The 23,728-nt window shown below is 42.9% G+C and overlaps 1 protein-coding gene across 1 annotated transcript in view; it reads left to right on the plus strand.

The window, feature by feature from the left end:
* Window positions 1–23,728, plus strand: part of ZDHHC7 (zinc finger DHHC-type palmitoyltransferase 7) — a 1,014,873-nt gene that overhangs the window by 383,135 nt on the left and 608,010 nt on the right. Inside the window, exon 2 of the mRNA XM_044082057.1 lies at window positions 23,148–23,230. The gene's annotated coding sequence lies outside the window, so the exon portion shown is untranslated. The remainder of the gene's footprint in view (window positions 1–23,147; window positions 23,231–23,728) is intronic.

Consider the following 23,728-nt stretch of genomic DNA (forward strand, 5'->3'; position numbering starts at 1 on the left):
TAGACTCTGTGCATCAGAACCATAAGCCAAAGGCGAGGGCATCTTTGAAGAATAGGACCGAGACCCCTCATCAGACACTGAATCCTCATCCGAGAAACTGGTTCTCTAAGCCATTTAGAAGTAGTAGTAGTACTAAGAAGGAGCAGGTACAGAAACCCTTTGATGAGGCTTGGGCCATCAAGGCAGAAAACGTGCCATTCCCTTTGAGGATCCTTAGGATGGACCAAAACATGTTACATTTTTTTTCTTGGAAGGAACATCAGTCCTAACAAATACCTGAGGTTCTGACCCTTGGAGAAATTCAGTAAGAGAACCTGGAACCTCCTCACTAACCAATATCCCTCTAAGACCCTCAGATACAACCACCATTTCCCTTGGATGTCTGGAGCAGAAGCCTGCAAAAAGCCTCGGAGGATGTGCAAAAAGACAGATCAATGCTAGCCTTCACGGTCATGGTAGAGGAGGGTGATGTAGATGCTGAATGATTTGTAGAGCTATGACCTGCTTCTAGAGGGACATCTGGTGGACGCTGGACAGCTAAAGAATCTGGATGACACTTCTTGGCTGCCTTCTTACCTAGCAAGAGTATCTGTGGGGTTTAAGGATTCTGCCATGGTATCCTGGACTAACTGTTTAAGCTGTCTGGTTTCAAGATAAATAGCCATGAAAGACAAATGGCTTCTGAGTGCCTTAGGCACAGATGCCTTACAGATACTACAAGAAGTGTGGTTGTGGGAAGCAACCAAACAAAAAAGACACTGTTTGTGATGATCCTTTTCCCTTCTTGGATGACATGAACTCTGGGTGGCAATAACACTAAAAGACCAAGAAAAGTAAAAAAAAAAAAAAAAAAAAAAAAAAAAAGTATTCAGTGCAGCAATAAAGTGTTCCGACTGGCCACAAAGAAGTTCTGGGTAGTTGTGTCCATACATCCCGTTAATGCCGTACATTCTGTGCGAGGAGCAAGTGTGATGTGTGGCACATACAGTATTAGGTCTTTGTATACTGGCCAAGTGTTGGGCTGCCCTGGGTTGGGACATTTCTTATGTTTAGGATACTGCAAAAGTGATACAGAAGGATATCACAAGTGATATCAACTAAGCAATGTGAAAAAGTAATATGGAGTGGAGCTGGTGTCTTCACCTGTAACAGAGTTGTTTTTTGTGTTCAGACAAATGACCACACTCCATGTGTCATTCTATTTGCAGGTCTGAAGAGCCTCCTATCGACAGAACATGCATGCAGTGCGGATCTACTTCACAAAAGGGCAGCTGTAATAGTGCCAGGAAGGCGGCATTAGCTCCTGCAGGGTCATAATTTACATTCTCCCAATAGGGGAAACTTCTAGGCACTGAGAGTTGTCAGTTCAAATACAAGGGGGGGCATACATTAAAGATTGAGGGAAGGGGGATCAGGATTTGTGTACAGCATTCCTTTTTTGAGGAAATTAACAATTTTCCTTACGTATGTTTGGTTAAAAAAAAACATGAAACAGTTATGTAATTCAAGAATTATTGGTGCAGACATAAGACCGTTAGGTAATAGGCTGCTGCTTATGTAGGATCCACAGCTGAGACCATAGACATGTAGATAACAGGCAGAATTGGACAAGTGGGCCTTGTCAGCTCTCTGCATCTTTGTGCAAAGCCTTCCACAGAAATGTATAGTATAAGTAATGTACAGCTACCATTTTAATTCATAGATCTTATTTTTTAATGTAGTCTTGAAACAAGGGTCTGTAAAGTGTGTTTGCACCATGCATGCATTGTAAGGCATGAGTTGGAACAGTTACATGAAATTAGCAGTTAAACATGAGCAATAAGAGTTGTTACAGTCTAGCAGCAGCATCCTGCCAGTACCATGCCTTTATACAGCATGTGACAAATTAATTCAGTTTTGTGCTGCGATGGCCTGACATTTAGGGCTAAATACCAGGGCTTGTAGAAGTGCGCACACATTTGCTTGCTCCATGATGTTCTTCGTTCCCCATTGCTGCAGTCCTTACTATTGGGTATAGTCCGCATCCAGTCGGCCCGAATACCAGAGTATAAGGCTGACGTCGGTCAGGGCGCATTAGACTGACGTCAGTACGTCAGGGTACTAATGCGCATGACCGACGTCATATCCTCAGTCTTTTTTGCCGCATGGTCCGATGCAGAAGCAATTTTGCGAGTGCAGGTTGGCGTTCTGAAATATTTCCGAAACCGGAGTTTCAGACCGAAACAGAGTTGGCTAAGTACCCCGTTGGGGAACATTTTGGTTTTTTCTTGCCTCAGTATTTTACCGGATGTCAGAAAAAGTGAATAACTGTATTTCTTGTGGGAAACAGATACCTCATAGGGATTACCATACCTTGTGTATACCTTGTTTAGGGCCTGAGCACGGCGTTGTTGGTTGCCGCTCTTGTGCTAGGTTTAACAAACGCACTATTAAGAGGAGGTTAGACTGTGCCAGGTTGGTGTTTGGGAAGCGTTGCAATTACAAAATGCCGTCGGATGCTCCGACGCCCGCTTCCTCCAAGAAGCGCAAGGACAAATCAGCGAAGCCTAGGGTTGATGAACCGGCAGTCCCGGACGTCGGTTCTTTAGAAGGCTCAGTGGAGCCAGAGGTTTTGCCAGGAGTTTCCATGGCGTCCCAGGCAGAAACTTTACTGTTACAGGATGTGCCTTCTCAGGAGGTAGGCCAGGCTGAGGGGGCTTCTCAGGTGACTGTTCTTCCCTCTCTTCCCAAGGTAGTTAGAGCCTCTCCTTCTGTTGCCAAAACTTCTTTGATAGGTAGGCCTAGTTCAGCTTCAGTGGGGGCTTCTCCTAGCATTTCGGGTTCTGTACCTAAGAAACATATGCTTAAAATGGCAGAAGATTTCATTACTATGATTAGAGGTTCTATGCCCCCGCCTGATAAGAGGCCTAGGGTGGAACCGGAGTTTGATAGTTTTGAACAGTGTTCAGAGGCTTCAGAATCTTCTGCGGAAGACTTGCAGGAGTATCCTACTTACTCTGATTCAGATGTGGATGATTCCACTCCTACAGCTTCTCCTCCTGAGGATTTTTCATTTTCAGAGACTCTGCATTCCATGAGGGAGCTCTTTAAATGGGAAGGCCAGGATTACTCTGATTCCAGGATAAGGCTTAGGGAATTCTTGTTTTTACCCCAGCATAGGCCCTTAGCTATACCTCCTGTGTTGAATGTGGTGAAAGATGTTTTTGCGGAGGCTTCCCTGAACCCTGATTCTTTGCCTCCTGCTCCTGTTAAACCTGATAGGTATTATAGGGTGCCCGAAGCTCATAAGTATTTGTTTAAGAGTCCTAGGGCGGACCCAGAAACTGTTTCTCAGGGGCCTAAAGGTGTTAAGGCTTCTGTGGTTAAAAATCCTGTTCCCACTGATAAAGAGGCTAGGGCTTTGGATAGGTGGGGAAAGAAAGTGTATACTTCTTCCACTCTAGCCATGAGGCGTTGAATTGTCAGTTTCACATGCTAAAATATCAAAATTATCTCCTTTCACAATTGAAATCTAAGGTGGATGCTTTGGCGGAAGGTATTGAGTGTAAAGAGTTGCTGGATTTGGTTCATGTGTCTGAACAAGTGGGTAAGCATTCTTTGCAATGTGGTTTTGATGCTGTACAGGCCTCCTCGAGGGTGGCTGCTACTAGTTCTGTTCTTCGCAGGCATGCCTGGTTGAAGGATCAGAATTTAGCTGAGCATGTTAAGACTAGGATTTTGGATGCTCCTTTACAGTCTGATGTGTTGTTTGGATCGCCTGTGGAAGCAGTTTTAAAGAAAATGGAGGACAAAGCTAAGTCTATGCAAACTGTTAAAGATTTTTTGCAGGTGCAGCCACCGAAGTTTAGTAGAAATTGGCCTGCTAAGGGGTGGACATATCCTGCTTATGATTCCCAGTCTAGGGGTAGGTCTACACGTGGTAGGGGCAGGGCTCAAGGTTCTTTTAGGCCTAGAACAGGGAGTTCACCTGCTCAGACTTCTGGTGAGGGCAGGGGTCAGTCCTTTCGTAAACAGACCCAATGACCTGTCTTTTCAGCTGCCAGTAGATTCCCGTCTGGCAGCTCCTTTGGGAGGAAGACTGTCTCTTTTCAAAGAGAATTGGGATTTAATTACTCAAGACAAATGGGTGTTGGATATCATTCACCACGGTTACAGATTTTATTTCCATACAATGCCCCCTTTCAAAGGCATGCCAGACGTTCCTCCTCCACAAAGAAAGAGGCTCACAAGCAAGTTTCTCAGTTACTCCAGATAGGGGCCATTCAGCCAGTCCCTGTATCAGAAAGGGGCCTAGGATTTTATTCTCGCCTGTTCCTAGTACCAAAGAAGGGGAACACGTGGAGACCAATTTTGGATTTATCTCTCCTCAACACTTTTCTGGACATTCCCAAGTTCAAGATGTTGACGTTACAACAGCTTTTACCTCTGCTGGGCAAAGATCACTGGATGGTAACTTTAGATCTCAAGGAAGCTTACCTTCATGTGCCTATCTGGCTAAGTTGCAGGAAGTATCTGCGGTTTCGAGCTGGAAATTCTCATTATCAGTTCTCTGCATTGCCCTTTGGCTTATCTACTGTGCCCAGAGTATTCACAAAGGTTCTGGCTCCAGTGATAGCTTACTTCAGGCTTCAAGGAATTCAAATCTATCCTTACTTGGACGACTGCCTGATTCTGGCTCAAGAAAAGGAAGACCTTCTACAGCATCTGGAACATGTTATAGCAGTGCTAAGATGCCTAGGATATTCTGTGAACGAAATAAAGTCCAGTCTAGTACCCTCTCAAGACATGTGCTTTCTGGGTGTGAGACTGAATACAGCAGCCCAGATGGCCTTTTAACCCCGGACAAACAAAAGAGTCTATCACTTTACTTCCATCAACTATCTCATCAGTCCGTGCTGACTGCAAGGACAGTCCTTCAAGCATTAGGGTTCATGGCATCTTGTATTCTGGTGCTTCCCAATGCCAAACTGCATATGAGGAAGCTACAATGGTATCTCAAAATGTATGGACACAGCACTGCCAGGATAAGGACACTGACAATCAAAAAAAACCTTGCCATCGAAAAAGAATTTTTGTGGTGGGCTCAGGAATGTCACCTAAACAAGGGACTCTCTGTGACCCGGCCAGAGGCGAGTCAGATTTTAACGACAGATGCCTCGGACATTGCTTGGGGAGCTCATCTAAATGGAAAGTGGATACAAGACAAGTGGCCTGCCAGACTACAGCATCTACATATCAACATGAAGGAGATGTTAGCAGTCCAGTTTGCATTAATGGCTTTCAAGGAGTTACTTCTTCCAGGGCAGGTGTTGATTCTAACAGACAACACAACTGTCATGTGGTACATCAACAAACAAGGGGAACACATTCTTATCCTCTATGCAGGCAAGCAATGATTTTGTGGGAGACTGCGCTAAGCTTGCAACTAACTCTTCAGGCAAGGTTTCTGCCGGGAGCACAGAACTCCTTAGCAGATGTGTTAAGCAGACAAATCATGGATCCCCACGAGTGGAAACTGGATCTTCATGTATTTCAAAACTTGACAGTGTCATGGGGAACTCCAGACATAGATCTGTTCGCTTCTCCACTAAACCACCAGCTGCCACAGTATTGCACAAAGGGGTTTCATCACACAGCTTGGAAAGTGGATGCTCTGTCTTTCAGTTGGAAAAACCTTCATGTGTATGCCTTTCCTCCTCTGCCTCTTCTTCCAAAGGTACTATTAAAGGTCAGACAAGACAGGCCAAGGATGATTTTGATAGCTCCAGATTGGCCTCGGCAACACTGGTACCCACTACTACGGAGTCTGGTAAGGAAGCCTCCATGGCCTTTACCTCTGATTCCTCATCTGTTATCTCAGAAGGATGGTCATCTGCTCAATGTCAAGCTTCACTCTCTTCATCTAACAGCCTGGCATATTCTGTGTTGAAACACAGCAGGTCTCAACTTCCTCAACAAGTTTTAAATGTGATTATGGAAGCTAGAAGACCTAGTACAAGGAAAGTGTACGCAGAAAAATGGAAGAGATTTTTATTTTGGAGTACAGCAAAGAATTTGCAGGTTTCTGAGCCTAATTTGAGTGTGGCTCTTCAATACCTTACTGAGTTATTGGACAAAGGTTTGTCCTTCTCTTCCATTAAGATTCATGCTGCAGCAATTTCAGCTCACTATGATTGTGACCCACCATTGTTTTCGCATCCTTTGTTCAAGCAGTTTCTTAGAGGGCAAAGAATATAAGACCCCACGTAGAGCTCCTACTCCTGCTTGGGATCTCAATTTTGTGTTGGAAAAACTTACTCTACAACCTTTTGAGCCTGCGGCTACTGCTGAATTGAAATACTTGTCATGGAAGACTGCTTTTCTGTTGGCTATTACTTCTGCAAGAAGGGTGTCTGAGTTGCAGGCCCTTATGGCAGTAGAGCCATCTTTGATTTTCCATAAGGATAGGGTATCATTACGTACTAATCCTTCCTTTATGCCTAAGGTGGTTTCTAGTGTGGCTTTAAACCAAACTATTCATTTGCCTACTTTTTATGCAGACCCCCAAAATAAAGGGCAAAAGATTTTGCACACTTTAGATGTACACAGGCAATTGCGTTATTATTTAAGCAGGACTAAGGATTTTAGACAGTCTCAGCAGTTGTTTGTTTCTTTTGCTTTGAGTTCACAGGGCAAGCCCGTGTCAAAACAAACTATTTCTAGGTGGATTGGCTTTTGCATTGCATTTTGTTATTCCCATCATGGCAAGGAGATTCCAGCTGGGATTAGGCCTCATTCCACTAGGGCTACTGCCACTTCAACAGCATTTCTAAGGGAGGTGGCAACTAAGGATATTTTGGAAGCAGCTACTTGGAGTTCAGTGCATACTTTCTCTAAGCATTATCACCTTCCTATCTACTCTAAGTCTAGGGCTGGTTTTGCCACAGCTGTTTTGCAAGGCATGTTGTCAGCTCCTGCTTCTTTATGATTTGCCAGCCTCCCTTACCTCTGCTTTGGGATTCTACCCAATAGTAAGGACTGCAGCAATGGGGAGCGAAGAACATAGTACAGTTTTGTACCTACCATAAATGTAGATGTTCGAGGATCCCATTGCTGCAGTCCAATTTACCCTCCCTCCTTCCCCTCTGTGTTTAGGGGTGGTTGTGTAGGTGAGGTTACATGCTTATATTTGTTGTATATATTCTTGTATATATTGTACATGTTTTTGGTGCAGGTATTTTGGGCCTTGTCTTTTTAGGGTCTTCTGACATCTGGGGCAAGAAAAGACTGAGGATATGACGTCGGTCATGCGCATTAGTACCCTGACGTACTGACGTCAGTCTAATGCGCCCTGACCGACGTCAGCCTTATACTCTGGTATTCGGGCCGACTGGATGCGGACTATACCCAATAGTAAGGACTGCAGCAATGGGATCCTCGAACATCTACATTTATGGTAGGTACAAAACTGTACTTTCCCTCCTACTCGTATCAACTAAGGGTCATGGACTTTTGAGGAGTATTTCATGTGTACAAGAGAGACAGTGTTAATGAGGATGTCACAACAGATGTTTTATTCCCTAGATTTTTTTATGCTTATTAAATCTGATTTTGTTCTATTTAAAATATATGTATTTCTGATCAAGCCTGATTTATTTTAAAGTATATACCAGTCTGAACCAGTGATAATATGAATGTGTGGTAATATGATAATATAGGCATGAACAGGATACTGCTTTAGGACTGACTTCCTAATTAACATGTACATTAAAGTCTTCAACACATAATTAGACTAAATTAAAGGAAGAGCAAACCAAGTTGCTTCCTATTTATTTTCAGCAATTCACGATAAAGTCAGGTTGAGCAAAAGTAGGTGGTTTTCTTCTGGAACTTGCAGAAATGCAAGCATAGCTAAAATGCCAGCAATGTAGGTAATTATATAGTAAATACATCAAGTAAACTGAAATAATTTAAGCTGTTAAAATAAGCAAAATTCAGAATAACTTGGTTAAATTGTGCTTGTTTATTACATCAGTGTAGTACTCATAGAAAGGACAGAGAAAGTTGACTTGTTAAAAGAGCTAAGAGATATGGTCCTGGGATCCTTTTCTACCATGACTCAGGCCATAAGCAGAGAGAAATTTAAGTAAAATTTGCAAAAGTTAGTTATTAGTTAACAGTATTTTCAGTAGTTACCAGACCAAAATTAAGTCTCCTATTATAATGAAACAGTTATATAAGGACTGTTCAAGTATCTTTGAACTATAAAAAATCAGTGTGGCAATGTGGCAGTTGGATATGTTTTCCACATAGTATGCTGTAACTTTCAATTCAGAAATAATAGTGCGATTATTTAGCATGCAAAAGGTAGCCTGCAGCAGTTTGACTGTGCCTTTAGTAGTATGGATTGCAGGCATCTGGCAGCACCAGCAATCTAGCTTGTCTGCATCATAGCCAATTTAGGAGAATTAGTAGTTATTTTGCTAGAATCTGAAATGACGTAGAAAAGAAAGGAACTGCGATAGAGAATTAAGATTGATGCAGTGGGGTAGTAATTGTTGGGGATACGTTGGAGTGTTGCAAATGTTGAGCAGAGGGAGAAGGAGGAGTTTTAAATAACGTGGTAAGGATGTTTGTGGCAGCAGTGGCCTTATGAGTTGCAGTACGAAAAACAAATAACTTATCTACAATTAATTTGCTTTAGGAAGTCAAATAGTTACAGGAAAAGTTAAGCAGCACTGTGCAGAAGAAACAAGGTATGAAAAGACAAAGAAGGGTCGTGGCTGATTTAAGTTGCATTGCAGGAAGGAAGGCGTCTGTATTTAGGAAGTAATGGTAAGTAAGTAATGGGCAGATGATTCAGACCAAAGTAATTGAGACAGAGTAAGCCAGGGCAGCATGTTTTTGAAGTATTGTTGGTAGTGAATCGTAATCACTAAAAGAGAAACATTTAATAGTGATTATGTGGCAAGTAAAGAGCACAAGTGTAATCTTTCTTTTTGCCGTCAGTGAAGTTTAGTGTAGGTTTCTCTGCTGCTTCTGCATATTCAAGGCTACGTTTTTGCCCTGGAGTTTCATTGTAGTGAACTGTAAGTCACAGCTGTTGCTGTGTTCGAGATGCTGACTTGTTCATAAGTCTAAGTTCTTCAAGGAGTGATCGAGCAGTCATATGTTGGATCTTGTTTCTCTCTTGGTTTCTGACTGCATCATACTCATTACTGTGGCTGCTCCCAGATATGTGACTGGTGAGGCTGTAGTGCCCCAGAGCACACACGTGCGTACAGTCCCTTTGTAATGTACACATACTGTGCTGCCTCTGATGAGTGAGTGTGTAGTAGAGTTCCAGGTGATACATAGCAGCCTATAGTCAGATGTGCCCCCCCCCCCCCCCACACACACACACACACTGAGGGTTCTCCAGCACTAGTAAACCTCTTCTTACCACTTTTGGCTTCACTGGCCCTGGTACATCCTTCACACTACTGAAGGGCTCGCAGCCCTATAATGTCTCCCCTCTCCTTTAGATGGCCTCAGTTCTTCTTTCTCCCTTCAGCACTGATAGCCTCATAGCCCCAGATTTTTCTCCATTGGCCCACACCACTAATGGGCTTGTATTCCAGGAGTCTGATCATTGGCTGTCATTTCTGATGGGCTCACAGCCCATGAACCCCCTTCATCATGGGTTCATCTCTTTCTCATTACTGATGTCTGATAGCTGTGATATCCTCCCCTCACTACTTACAGATTCATAGTATCTCCTTTGCCACTGATAAATTCATAGTCTTAGCATTTCCCCCTTAACATAGATAGGCTCATAGCCCTGGAATCTCTTAAAGATGCTATCATGAGGCCAATGTTTAAGTTAGGGTGCCATTATTTTAAACCCCTGAAACAATTTGTAGAAGGGGGTGGCAACGGCAGTCTGACAAACTCTCGTTGAACTGTATTGCAGTTTCAAGTGGTGAGTTATCAGGAGGGGTTGGGTTGAATTTTTGGAAAGGATATAAGACTTCTTTAATTGACGTCCAAAATTGTTCAGGGTCGTGCTTAGTATTATTCTGAAAGTTGTTGTAGTACAGTTTTTTGTCTTCATTTATTTGCTTTTTAGTATTTTGAAGTTTTCAAGGTACTGAGGTGTTTGTTCTTTGCATGCTTTTTCGATGTCCTGAATTAGTATGCCACTCTTTTTGGACAGCCAGATTTCATTATTCATTCTTACTTTCTTCTGTCTAGGAGGTGCGAGGATATTTAGAAAAGTTGTATTGAATTCAGGTACAGCATTGTCTTAAGGAGATGATTTTTAGGAAGTTCCAGTTAATAGCTGATGCACTAGTATTGAACATTTCTGGGTTAAACTTGGAAAGGTTGTATGTTTCATAAATATGCTGTTTAACTGGATGTGTGAGATGTCTAGTCATACAGATTCACAGGTGATCTCTGTGAGAGTCTGACGTTGTACCTTTGACAGAGTGTTTACTATTTTATGATACTTGGATCCATTCTGATTTGAAATTTGATTTCTTGCTATAATGTGTGGGGCTATTAATTAGTTGTGTGAAACCATATAAGTTCATGCTAGATGTAGGGGAGTTTATGTTCAACCAATTGACATTGACATCACCTAGTAATATTTTTCTTGTGGAAATGTTATGGATGTCCACTGTAGGGTGATCTTCCAGTACAGCTGTATTGTCGCCAGGAGGGATATAAAGGACAGTAGTATGTATTTGTTTATAAGTGCAGTAGTATTTATTTGTTTATGAGGACAGTAGTATGTATTTGTTTATAAGTGCAGTAGTATGTATTTGTTTATAAGTGCAGTAGTGTGTATTTGTTTATAAGTGCAGTAGTGTGTATTTGTTTATAAGGACAGTTGTATGTATGTGTTTATAAGGACAGTTGTATGTATGTGTTTATAAGGACAGTTGTATGTATTTGTTTATAAGGACAGTTGTATGTATTTGTTTATAAGGACAGTAGTATGTATTTGTTTATAAGGACAGTAGTATGTATTTGTTTATAAGGACAGTACTATGTATTTGTTTATAAGGACAGTAGTATGTATTTGTTTATAAGTGCAGTAGTATGTATTTGTTTATAAGTGCAGTACTATGTATTTGTTTATAAGAACAGTAGTATGTATTTGTTTATAAGTGCAGTAGTATGTATTTGTTTATAAGTGCAGTACTATGTATTTGTTTATAAGGACAGTAGTATGTATTTGTTTATAAGTGCAGTAGTATGTATTTGTTTATAAGGGCAGTAGTGTGTATTTGTTTACAAGGACAGTAGTATGTATTTGTTTATAAGGACGATTGTTTATAAGGACAGTAGTGTGTATTTGTTTATAAGGACAGTAGTATGTATTTGTTTATAAGGACAGTAGTATGTATTTGTTTATAAGTGCAGTAGTATGTATTTGTTTATAAGGACAGTAGTGTGTATTTGTTTATAAGTGCAGTAGTATGTATTTGTTTATAAGTGCAGTAGTATGTATTTGTTTATAAGGCAGTAGTGTGTATTTGTTTATAAGGACAGTTGTTTATAAGGACAGTAGTGTGTATTTGTTTATAAGGACAGTTGTTTATAAGGACAGTAGTGTGTATTTGTTTATAAGGACAGTAGTGTGTATTTGTTTATAAGGACAGTAGTGTGTATTTGTTTATAAGTGCAGTAGTATGTATTTGTTTATAAGGACAGTTGTTTATAAGGACAGTAGTGTGTATTTGTTTATAAGGACAGTTGTTTATAAGGACAGTAGTGTGTATTTGTTTATAAGTGCAGTAGTGTGTATTTGTTTATAAGTGCAGTAGTATGTATTTGTTTATAAGGACAGTAGTATGTAGTATGTATTTGTTTATAAGTGTTTATTTTCAGGAAAAAGCAACAAGAAAATCTGCTGAACTGAATTTTGGTGTTGGTTTGCTGAAAGGTGAAATGTGGTAGGTTTTGGGAAATATTAAAATGATACCACCTCCTTTCCTGTCCTTATGGTCACTACGGATGGTATTACAGCCAGGAGATATAACTTCAGACTCGTTTATGCTGGGTTTAAGCCAAGTTTGCTACATCGAGAACATCAGGCTGATGTTGGGTAATCCAGGCATGTAGTTCAGTTGTTTTTTTTTTTTTTTTTGTTACACTTCTAACATTTAATGCAGGAAAAATTTGATCACCAGGACTGGGGATTGGCTGTTGAGGTTACAGATGTGTGTGGGAGAGAATTATCTTCGTGTTCCTTGTGATAGGTGGGACCAGGATTAGGGTGTGTATTTCCTCCTAGAAGGATTTTGTTATATTGGGGAATTATGCATGGTTGCTTTTTGGAGACAGTCTTGCACTTAGTTTTATTTTGGTAGGAGTTTAAGTGCAGTTAATCAGCCTCTATTTGGAATAAAGGTGAGGGGCGTTATTAAATAGGTTTGGGTTTGTTGCAATGTGTGGAGAGTGTAAAGAGGAAGTGCGGATAGGTGGTTGGGACAGAGCTGGAGAAATGTCGAGAGACATTGAGTCATGGTAGGATGACACATGGCACAATAGGAGGTGAAGAATAGAAGATAAGCTGAAGAGGAGCGAGACTAAGTACAGGAATCGGTGTTTTATAAATGTCAGGTAGTGGGACATAGTGAAGGAAACAAGAAGCTGCAGGGCAGTAAGAGTGGTGGATAGTAAGGAGAGACGTATGTTCTGTAAAAGAAAAGAGGCTCCCTTGGTATCTTTGGAATGTAAGGAATAGAGGGTATGTAAAGCTAGTGTATAATGATGTAGTCAAAATAAGAAGAAATGAGGGTTTATTTGGAAAAGGAAAAAGTTACAATGTGGAATAGATGGGCTACTATTAGGGAGGGTTGTGATTATGAATGGATATAGTGCAAAGCAGTATGGGAGGAAGAAAGGTAGTTGGGAATGTCACTGAAAAATAAGTAGAGATAGAGAAGTAGGAAACCAGAAGCAGGAGTGTATGTATGGAAATAGTAAAGTTATTTGGGGAGGGTTTTGGAATAAGAGTCGCAAGTGAAATGTGTGTCTAGGAAGTATATTAGAGTAAGAGGACTTCCTGCCCTCAGGTCAATTTATAACTGAGATCAGTCAGTTTATAGCTTCACCTCAAAAAATCTAGATCCCTCAGAACCACAAGGGCGGGAGACTTAAACCTTGACACGGTTATAAATAGAACGTGCTGGAGGGACAGATTCATCACCCAGAGACTCCCTATGCTGTGGAACAAAATCCCGGTACATGTGAGGCAGAGCACCTCGCTGGCCTTGTTCAAGAGGAATCTTGACCAATGGATGGGAGATCGCAGATATACCCCAGGGATTACTTCAGTGTCACTGCTTGACAGAGGCACAGAAAAATGATAGGCATAGTTTTTATTCAAACTAAAGGGGTGGCGAAAGCCACATAACTATGGGCTAGGCTTATAAATGCCCTTGGGCAGATAGCCTAGTATGAACCTATGAACCTATGAACAAAGCAATTAACAAATAGAGGAAAGTAAAACAGGTTGTCTGTCCTTGCCTGAGACTTAAAATAACTGTCATAGGCAGTATAGATACTGGACAGTGGCTGTCTTAGTAAGAGGTCCTTAGAGTGCACAGACTGTTTCACAGAGACTTTCAATCACAGAACAAGCATGTATGTACTGATTGAAGTTAATATACAGCAATGTTTTTTGTGATAAATATGCGTCCATTAAACAATGACAACATTTTCAGTAAACTTGTAGGGGTAGGGCCTTGTGGCAGAACTTCTGAAGTGTCAAGGTCAGATGCATTGACCGCAGGCTCTGGAATGAAAGAAACAAAAAAAACTGTACTAACTGTAAAATTATATTGAGGCAATAAAGTTAGTACTTATTATACAAAGCGAAAAGAGAGACGGAGGAAGACGCACAGTAAGTCAGAGCAAGGGAATAATAAAAAAAAAAAGAATATGGGAGAAATATAAGAGTAGGGTGATCGTAAGAAAGTATATGAAAGTAAGCTCAGTAGTTTTAGTAGGCAGGATACTGACAGAACCACAGTAACGCAGTGTAAAATATACAGCTGTTCTGAGGAAGTTATCAGAACATGGTACTACACAGATAAGTGCAGTATAAAACTATCACTTTTTTTAGTTAACGTTTATTACCTGGGAAAGTGGGCTGGTTCTAGAACCCTTTGCAGCCATGACCAAGCCTGGTAAGGCAGAAACATAATACAAAACCGTACAAACAGATTACGCTGAAATAGAAAAACTTTGAAAGAACAGATGGCCTAAAATAAATAATTCAAAAGAATATAATAAGTAATACAGGTGTGCATAAACTGTAACTTAAGACGTTTGAAAAATATAGTGCAAAGTGTAACACAGAAATATAAGCATGAAAATTACCAAGTAAATCAACATTTGAAAGTGACTATACAGTGTAGGTGAGCCCAGCATATGAGATTCCACTTCTTCCTTTTCATCTGTTTTTCCCCATCACCGTCACCCCTGTATGTGCTATTTCCCATGTCTGAAAGGAGAGCTATTTCTCACGTCTGTTAAAGAATGAGAGATACATATGTGGATATTGATAATAGTTGAGGCAATAAAAGTAATTTGACCATTGTCTGGAAAGTGATGAAAGGTGAGGCAATAAAGGTATATTAACCAGTATTTCTAAAGCAATTGCATTTATTTATTTATTTTATTTTACATTTGTTGACCGGGGTAGTCCAACTGGATACATGTCCATTTTCAGTAGAGGCCCAGGGTAAGGCAGATAAATGAAAAACTTAGTAATCAATAAACAAAAAATGACTAAATAAAAGTATTCATAATAAACAATGCAGATTCCAGGTACAACCGAAAAAAAAATGACTAAATAGCAACATTCATTATATACAATGCATATTACAGGTTACAAACAGAACATTCTGTGCGGACAAAAATGAAGTACTTCTAGTGCAAAAATGCTTATACTATACAATGTGCAGGTTTAATAACATACACAGAAGGACTAAAGTCAAAAGAGAAGACAGGTTAATTATATAAAAATAAAGAAATTCTTCAGTAGGAAGTATTTACAGAGACTGGACACAGTGTAGTTTGGAGCGAAACTGTATTTATAGGTAAAAGGAATGTATAATAGTTCATGAGTACTCTGGGATGGGCAGAGCTAAGTTTAATCAGATGGATCATTTGTTTTCATCATGTGAGTGAGAATGGAGACACTTGAAAGAAATAAAACTGAGTGCTTAAAATTTGTACATCTTGAGTGGTGTAGATGGGAGCGTAAGAAAATGTACATATGCATGGTGTTTTGGGAAATTCTGAAGCCTTTAAAGACTCTAGTTAAGCAAAAGTTGACTCCACCCTCACCGGGTGCAACCTGATATCCTTTCTGTTTCGGATGAGTGCTCTGACGGGATGCCTCGAGAGGAATTCTGCGCAATTAGTCTCTTCTGTTCTCCAGATAAATGAACCTGCTGAAAGTGTATATCTGGGTTAAGTGCAGATTTTTAGACAATAAAAGCAGGACTGTTTCCTGCAGAAATGTATATTGTCTGGGAAATGTGACAGCAGTATACAGGCTGCTGTTACTAGAGTTCCGCATGGAGAACCGCTAGATGCAGACAAGAAACAAAGATGGAATGGTGTGTGTGTGTGTGTGTGTGTGTGTGTGTGTGTGTGTGTGTGTGTGTGTGTGTGTGTGTCTAGTGTGCTCCATTAGATTTATTCCTGTAAACTGCAGATAGACTATAGTGTTAAGCTGATCTTTGCTTCACTAGAAGCAGTCTGCACAGTAATATGCTATCACTGTTAGTAAGAACTGCACAATATTGCTTTTTTGAAAATATGATGTATTTAGGGGCATGAGGACAGTTGAGAAGGAGTACCTGCACTCATGAGAGGAAAAATAGTTTGCTAGGAAAAAATACTAAAAGTTCTCATTGATATGCTTTATAAAGAAGTTACTTCAATATTATTTCTGTATCTTGTTGTTGCTTCTCTCTGCTCATCCCTAATCAGGCTTGTAATAGAATACACTTTGGCATGTATGTATGCAGTCACATCCCCCAGCCAAAAGACCATAGTGCTTAACCAAGGAAATCTTTGTGTTGTTTCCTTGAGCCTTGTTACATTACTGGTCTAAAAGATCTAGTCCTGCTTAATGCCTTACAGATCCAAAAAACTTGAAATAGCATTAGTACCTATTCTGAATCTTCAACGTACATTGCAGTGTAAACACAACCCGTTAGGAGGAAAACACCTCTCCCAAAGGATCTCCTGCCTATAGAGCAAAGCTCTGATTCCACAACAAACTGAGTAGTGCTATAGTTCTTAAACACTAACGATGATGCGGGGAAACTCGATCTGTGAACTCACTCCTGGATTGTGTACTTTGACCTTAAGAGTGTGAGGAAACAAGATTTGCTTTGGATAGGCTCCTAATGGGCTACTGGGCCAGTTGCATTGTAAAAACCTATTTGCACTTTTCCTTTCATGTCATATGTGGACAGGTCACTGAATGTGGAAAAACTTGCCTCTTGATTTTGACTAGGGGCTTACCTAATTACTTAAAAAAAAATCATATCTTTATGTAAAGTACATAGCATCACTTGAGACTGACTTGAAGTTGCAGATTTCCCAGATAAATCGTACCGTACTACAAATTCTACTTTTTGCTTAGTCTTGAACAGAAGTAATGTACTTGGACGATATTTGTCTTGTATCTGTTAAACTGAATAAAACTGAAAGCAATAGAACTTTTAGTTAGTACTCACCATAACTTCAGATGTTTGGGATCCATCTCGCCTACATTCTGAATGATGGGTTCGGAGCCGATCCCTCGGCTCCGACTCGGCACGCTTATGCCAAAGAGCGAAGTCTCTTATTGGCTGAGCTTACTATATCCCAGGATGCACCACTACCAGTCCCCCAGATGTAGTTTGTCCGCATACATGCACACACGCATACCCTGCTTATATAACATCGTCAGATGAAACAAGATAAAAACAGTTGAACTCAAAACCGTTCAATCTCTTCTGATCTGCAAGGCAGGGGGAAGGAGGGTGGGTATCAGGAATGTAGGCGAGATGGATCCCAAACATCTGAAGTTATGGTGAGTACATAACTAAAAGATGTTATGTGATCCTATCTCGCCTACATTCTGAATGATGGGACAGCGTCCCTAGCACCTGAATCCTGGGTGGCTCACTGGAAAACACTCCTGAGTACCGTGGAACCAAATGATGCTCGTCCTTTAGATGCCACATCCAATTTGTAGTGGGAAATGAAAGTGTGCGGGTTGGACCAAGTAGCCGCAGCACAAATTTCCGATATAGCGAGCTTAGAATGAAAGGCTATAGAAGTAGCCATAGCTCTGGTAGAATGAGCTTTGATAGATGATGTAAGTTGTTTATTCGAAGAAGAATAGGCCTGAGTTATGCAATCTCTGATCCATTTTGAGATTGTAGCTTTTGTGATGGTTTGGCCCAATTTATTATCTGAGAAGGACACAAACAACTGGTCTGACTTACGAAGTTGCTGAGTCCTGTCTAAATAGAAGCGTAATTGCCTGTGAACATCCAATTTATGGAGAGTGTATTCTGCTTCATTAGAGAATTTTGGAAAGAAAACTGGTAGCTCTAGAGATTGTTGAAGACAGAAACTAGAACAGACCTTTGGGACAAAGGATGGATTAGGCCTAAGTGATACTCTATCCTTGTGGAAAATCAAGTGCGGTGGTTTAATAGACAGGGCTTGAAGCTCTGAGACTCTTCTTGCAGAAGTAATAGCCACTAAGAATGCCGTTTTCCAAGACAGATATTTTAATTCGCATGTAGCAGCCGGTTCAAAAGGGGAGATGTTAATGCGAAGCACCAAATCAAGATCCCACGGAGGTGCAGGATGAAAAACTGGTGGTCTTAACAGACTCGCACCTTTAATGAACGTTTTGCATAGTCTGCTGCTCATCAAAGGAGGATCCGTGGATTCGTGGAATTTAGAGATAGCCGCTAGTTGGACTTTAATAGTTGAGACAGAAGATCCCTGATTAAACAGGGATGTTAAGAATTTCAAAACCTCTGGGACAGGAGCAGTGATAGGGTCTAAGCCCTTGAGTTGAGCCCAGATAGCAAACCTCTTCCACTTACTGAGGTACAATTTGTTAGTGGTGGGTTTGTGGGCGAAGATAAAATGTGAACAACTTCGGGTCTAGTGTGTGCCTTCTAACTAAGGTTGGAAGTGGAGGAGCCAAGCTGTCAATTTCAAAGATTGAAGGGACTGATGCCAATGTCCCGACTGATGGATTAGCAAGTCCGGGATCAGGTCTAAGGTCCACGGATCGTCCACTGCATGCTTTTTCAGGTAAGGAAACCATATCTGACGAGGCCAGTATGGGGCAATCAGAATCATTGAAGACCCCAGTTGAGAAGCTTTTGAATAACTTTGGGAAGGAGTGGAATTGGAGGAAAGGCATAAAGTAGCCCTGTTGGCCAAGGTTGTGCCAGAGCATCCATGGCTGGTACTTCCTGATGTGGAATCAAGGAGAAGAACCTTTGGCACTTGGTGTTTTGTGGAGTTGCAAATAGGTCGCAGCAGCGTCCCCATCTCTTGAAAACCTGGGCTGCTACTGTGCGGTTTAGAGACCATTCGTGAGGAGAGAGAATTGTCCTGCTTAATTTGTCCGCCAATACATTTGACTTTCCGGGATGTGGGTCGCTACCAAGAAGCGGTTGGTAGCTACAGCCCATTCCCACACTCTCATGGCCTCTCTGCAAAGGGGATACGATCTGGTCCCTCCTTGTTTGTTCAGATACCAAACCACCGACATGTTGTCTGTGTGGATGGCGATGATGCCCTGAGGAAGAAACTTGTGTAAGGCCTGTAGGGATAGAAGTACAGCCCTCATCTCCAACACGTTGATGTGGAGAAGAGCTTAGTCCGGAAGCCAGGAGCCCTGAACTAGCCTGCCCAGACAATGCCCCCCACCCTATCTGGGAGGCATCTGTCGTCAGGGTAACCACTGGAGGGGGGAGAACAAAGGGTTTTCCCTGATCCAAGTTGGATGTCTGAAGCCACCAGCGAAGGTCCCTTTTGCATATTTCCGTAATCATGATGTGATGATTGAGAGAGGATCCTGAAAGGACCATTGAGTTGACAAGAGCCACTGAAGAATCCTCATGTGTAATCTTGCTAGAGGAACTAAAAGAACCGTGGCAGACATTGAGCCTAAAACCTGTAGGACCATCCTGGCTGGGGCTTTGGATCTCGAGATCAGAGCTTGAACTTGGCCCTGTAAAGTTCGGATCCTTTCGGCAGGAAGAAAGACGCGCATCAATCTTGAGTCTATCTCTGCTCCTATAAACTTTATGCGTTGAGAGGGCAGCAAGACAGACTTTGACCAATTGAATGTAATCCCCAGGGAAACACCCAGGAGATGGTGGCTTTGAGGTTGTCCATTAGTAGATGCCTGGTGGTGGCAGTCAGGAGCCAGTCGTCGAGATAGGGAAACACTTGGAATCCAAGACTTCTCAGGTGAGCCGTCACTATTGCCAAACACTTGGTGAACACCCTGGGGGCTGTGGTGAGACCAAAGGGCAGAGCACAAAATTGGTAATGACTGACTCCCAGGCTGAAGCGCAGATACCTTCTGGACGTCTGATGTATCGGTATGTGATAATAGGCGTCCTTGAGGTCTATGGAGCACATCCAAACATCCTTCTCCAACAACGGGAGAATGGATTGTAACGTGACCATTGGGAATTTGGATTTCGTGACGGATTGGTTCAGTCTGCTGAGATCCAATATTGGTCTCAGGTCCCCTGTCTTTTGGCACTAAAAGAACCTGGAGTAATTTCCTGATCCGATCTGGTCTGTGGGGACCGGTTGGATGACTCCTTTTCTAGCAGCTTTAAAGCTTCTGCGGCTGCTATTTCCCTTTGACTGGGTGGTGGGTCCGGGATTCTCTTGGACGGTGGGGGTGAGTATTTGAATGGGATGGTGTAACCTCCGGCAATGATCCGAAGCACCCATCTGTCCTGAGTGATTGACTCCCAGGCTTTTAGGTGCTTGGCAAAACGACACCCGACTGGCTCCGGAGCAGCACAGCCGGGCAATCCCTCATGGCGTGTGGGAGGCTGAAGAGCCACGAAAGGACTCGCGGTCTCCAGAATTGCGGGGCCCTCTGCCGCCTCTGGGACGGCGTCTCCCTGAAAAATTTGACCGCCCTCGGCCTCTGGACGGGCAATCTTCCTGCTGTTGGGAGAAAAACTTGCGAGATTTGCGGAACCACATTTTCCCCCCTCCTTTAGCCTTGGGATAAGGCCGAAAGGGAGTGGAATAACGGGCACCTATGGCAGATAACGTTTTTCCCTCTTGCTCACAGCGGGTAAGGGTGTCTTTCACCTTGGGTCCAAACAATGAGGACCCATCAAAGGGAGCGTCGGCGAAGGAAGACTTGAAGGCCTCCGCAAACTGACACAAGCGGAGCCAGGCTTGTCTACGTAGAGCCACGCCTGTGCCTGCCGCTCTACCCACCCCTTCGGCCGCATAGGAAATGAGCCTCATGGACGAGTTAGAAATTGACGTAAGGATAGCCAACTGAGAGCTAACCGACTGGGCTAGCTGCTCAGGTAGGTTACCCGAGAGGGAATCTGACAACTCCTTGACCAGATCCCTCTGAAGCCTGGTAAAATGTGCCAAATAATTCAGAGACCTTAAGGTAAAGGCCGCTGAAGTCAGGGTGCGCTTCCCGTACCTATCCATACTCCTAGACTCCTTATTAGGAGGATGGACGGACGTTGAAGCCTCTGCCACGTCCTGTTGTGTAGCAGATGCCACCACCATGGCATCTACAGCCACGCCTTTAGTAAGGAACTCCTTCTCGTGGGGAGCAGACAAAAATTTATTTGGACGAGAAGGGACTGGTTCCACGGTATCTGGATGTTCCCACGCCTTCGACAAACTAAATCCAGAAGCTCGTCGAAGGGCGGAGACACCCAGGAGGCGGAGGGCTGAGCCCCAAAGGCCTTGAGGAGCACTGACTCGTCAGCAGAGGGGGGTTTGGATATCCAGCCGCCTCGTTGTTTGAGGATCTCTAAGATGTCTGCAAATGAGACATCATCCGAGGACGACTTCGGGGACCCCTCTGCATCATCCATATCAGTGTCCGATGTAATAGACTCGGGGAGTCCACGTGCTTCCTCTTGCACGATCTCTTCCTTGGGGTTCCTCTGAAGACAACTCCGAAGAACCCTCAGGAGGAGGGGAACCCCCACTGGGGGTAACCTCAGGCCTCGGGGCTCCGCTGGCTACGGACAGGGGAACTGCCAAAGACCCAGTCTCCATGCCCAGGGAAGGTGCTGGTAAAGCCGGAGAGATGGCCGAAGAGGACTTGGCCAAGGCACTCCTCATGGCCCTGAAAGCCGGACCCCAGAATCCTGGGAGTGTCCGGACTCGAGCCGTGATAGTCGACGGAAGTCCCGCAGCCGAAGCACCGAGGGAGGCTCGGAACCGAAAGCATAGGCCCGAAACATCACCCCGGGTCCAGCCGAAGAAGTCCGTACCAAACTCGGACCCGAAGGCCGGGTTGGAGTAAGGGTCGGAGCCGACCCTGAGATCTCCACCGGCTCCAACAGCACCTGCTCCGGCGGAGCCGAAGCAGTCGGAGGAGGAATGGCAATGGGGTGGGCCAAGGTCATCGGCTCCGAAACCAACTGGGTCGGAACCGAAACAAATTTTTGGAAGACTGGGGACTGGAACAGTCTTTGGAGCACCCTGTCTATATCAGAATCCGACATTCTCGAAGACCGAGAGGAAACAGAGCGGGTTCGAGAAGGCCTCTCCATCGGCCCCAAAGGGCTAGGGGACCGGCTCCGAGGCGACTCGATGAGTATCGGCGCCGAGGGAATACTCACAGCAGATTCCATCGGTGCCGAGGTAGACTTCGGCGCCGAGGAGGAAGTGTCTGAGCGGGCGACCCTTGTCGGCTCCGAGAGCAGCGGAGCCGACGAAGGTGACCCGCCTCTCGATGCCCCAGCCATCGGCTCCGAAGCCAGAGGAGTCGATACTGGTGGCATCGAGGCAGACCGTTCCAACCTCGGCTCCGAAGTCTTTGGAGCCAAAGGAGAGGCCTGCCTAAGTTTCTTGGCAGTCGGATCCGACGGACTGGTCGGAACCGAAGCCCTTTTCTTTTTGGCCGGAGCAGGAGAGGATGCCAAGGCTTCTTCAAAGGAAGGTTTAACTAACCCCTTAAGAATCAATTTATTTTTCCTCTCCTGGAGGACCCTTGAGGAAAAAGCGTGACATACGCTGCATGACTCCTGCAAGTGCTTTGCCCCGAGACAATATACACAGAGCGAATGATCGTCTGTGATAGACATTTTAAACCCGCATTTCGAACATTTTTTAAAGCCCGAAGGCCTAGGGGTTTGAGACATGATGTTACACAATTCTAGTCACTTTGACAGGAAAGTAAACAACTAAAGACTTACTGATGATAAAGCTAAGCTTACAGTTATAGCTTAATGCAAACACTTCCTGTAAAAAAGGACAGGGAACTCTAAACCAACTATAGAATTACTAGAGACCCTGTAAAGTATTAAAGGTTGACAGTCCGGGAAGGCCCTGGATGGAGGGGGGCCGAAAACAAACTCAACCCAATCACACACAACAATTTTACAATCCAAATCGTACACAAATGAGCGATAGCCGTTAAAACAGCTTTTGTGAGCAAAAACAGCAAAAAACTGACAGAAAAGTTAGTTAATAAAAACTACTCAGCCCAGCCAGCTCGAGACCACGTCTTCGCAGGGAAGCGGCAAACGAGATCTGGGGGACTGGTAGTGGTGCATCCTGGGATATAGTAAGCTCAGCCAATAAGAGACTTCGCTCTTTGGCATAAGCGTGCCGAGTCGGAGCCGAGGGATCGGCTCCGAACCCATCATTCAGAATGTAGGCGAGATAGGATCACATACCATCCTCTAGTTTAGCAGAGGCCTGTGAAACAGTTGACTTGACAAGAAAAGGTGTAAATTATCATGTCTTGTAGATTAAAGTTTAATTACTGGCTTTTTTTAGCTGCATTTAGCATTTCAAAAATGAGGTTTTAATATGGGATCAGAGCTCTTTAATTTCTATGTTTCAGTGGGGAAAAAATAAAAATGTTGCTCACGGACTTTTCATTGATGTTTTAGGTTGTATCAATCATGGCCACACATACCGTACGTCTCTGATGGACCGACAGAAAGTCTGTCTAACAGCTGCAGTGTTTTGAAAGGTATTGTTAAAGTATTTTTGTGTACTTAACAGCTCTATCTCAGAACCTTGATTGCAAGAAGTTTCTTGTCAGAATTCTAAGTACTTTTTCTATTATGACTGTAGTAATTTTAAATGCCCTTGGAATTGGAATAAAGGAAAATTAGCCCACTTTGCAGACTTGTGTATTGTCACTGTAGAAACATTGGGATTTGTACACCCTGCTTCATTTTTAGGTTACTGTCTTCACAATTTCCTGCACTTGAAATTGCATGTTTTACTTAACTGTCTGGTTGTTGTGTAAAAACACTTGTGACGTGTCATGGCATTTGATGAGTGTAGTGCTACACTTCCCCATATCTTTCTTTCTGTGTGCCTGTGTGTAAGTATGTTTACCTTCTGTAATAAAAACTTTTTAGTAAAGACACACCCAGAAAATTGATTTCATCTTTCAATAATTCCACTGCAGTGTGAGGGTGTGTTCATAGGCTTTAATGAATGCACTTCCGCACATGTGCAG

The sequence above is a fragment of the Protopterus annectens genome, chromosome 8.part1, assembly GCF_019279795.1.
Source record: "Protopterus annectens isolate FY-2018-M chromosome 8.part1, PAN1.0, whole genome shotgun sequence".
NCBI lineage: Eukaryota > Metazoa > Chordata > Ceratodontiformes > Protopteridae > Protopterus > Protopterus annectens.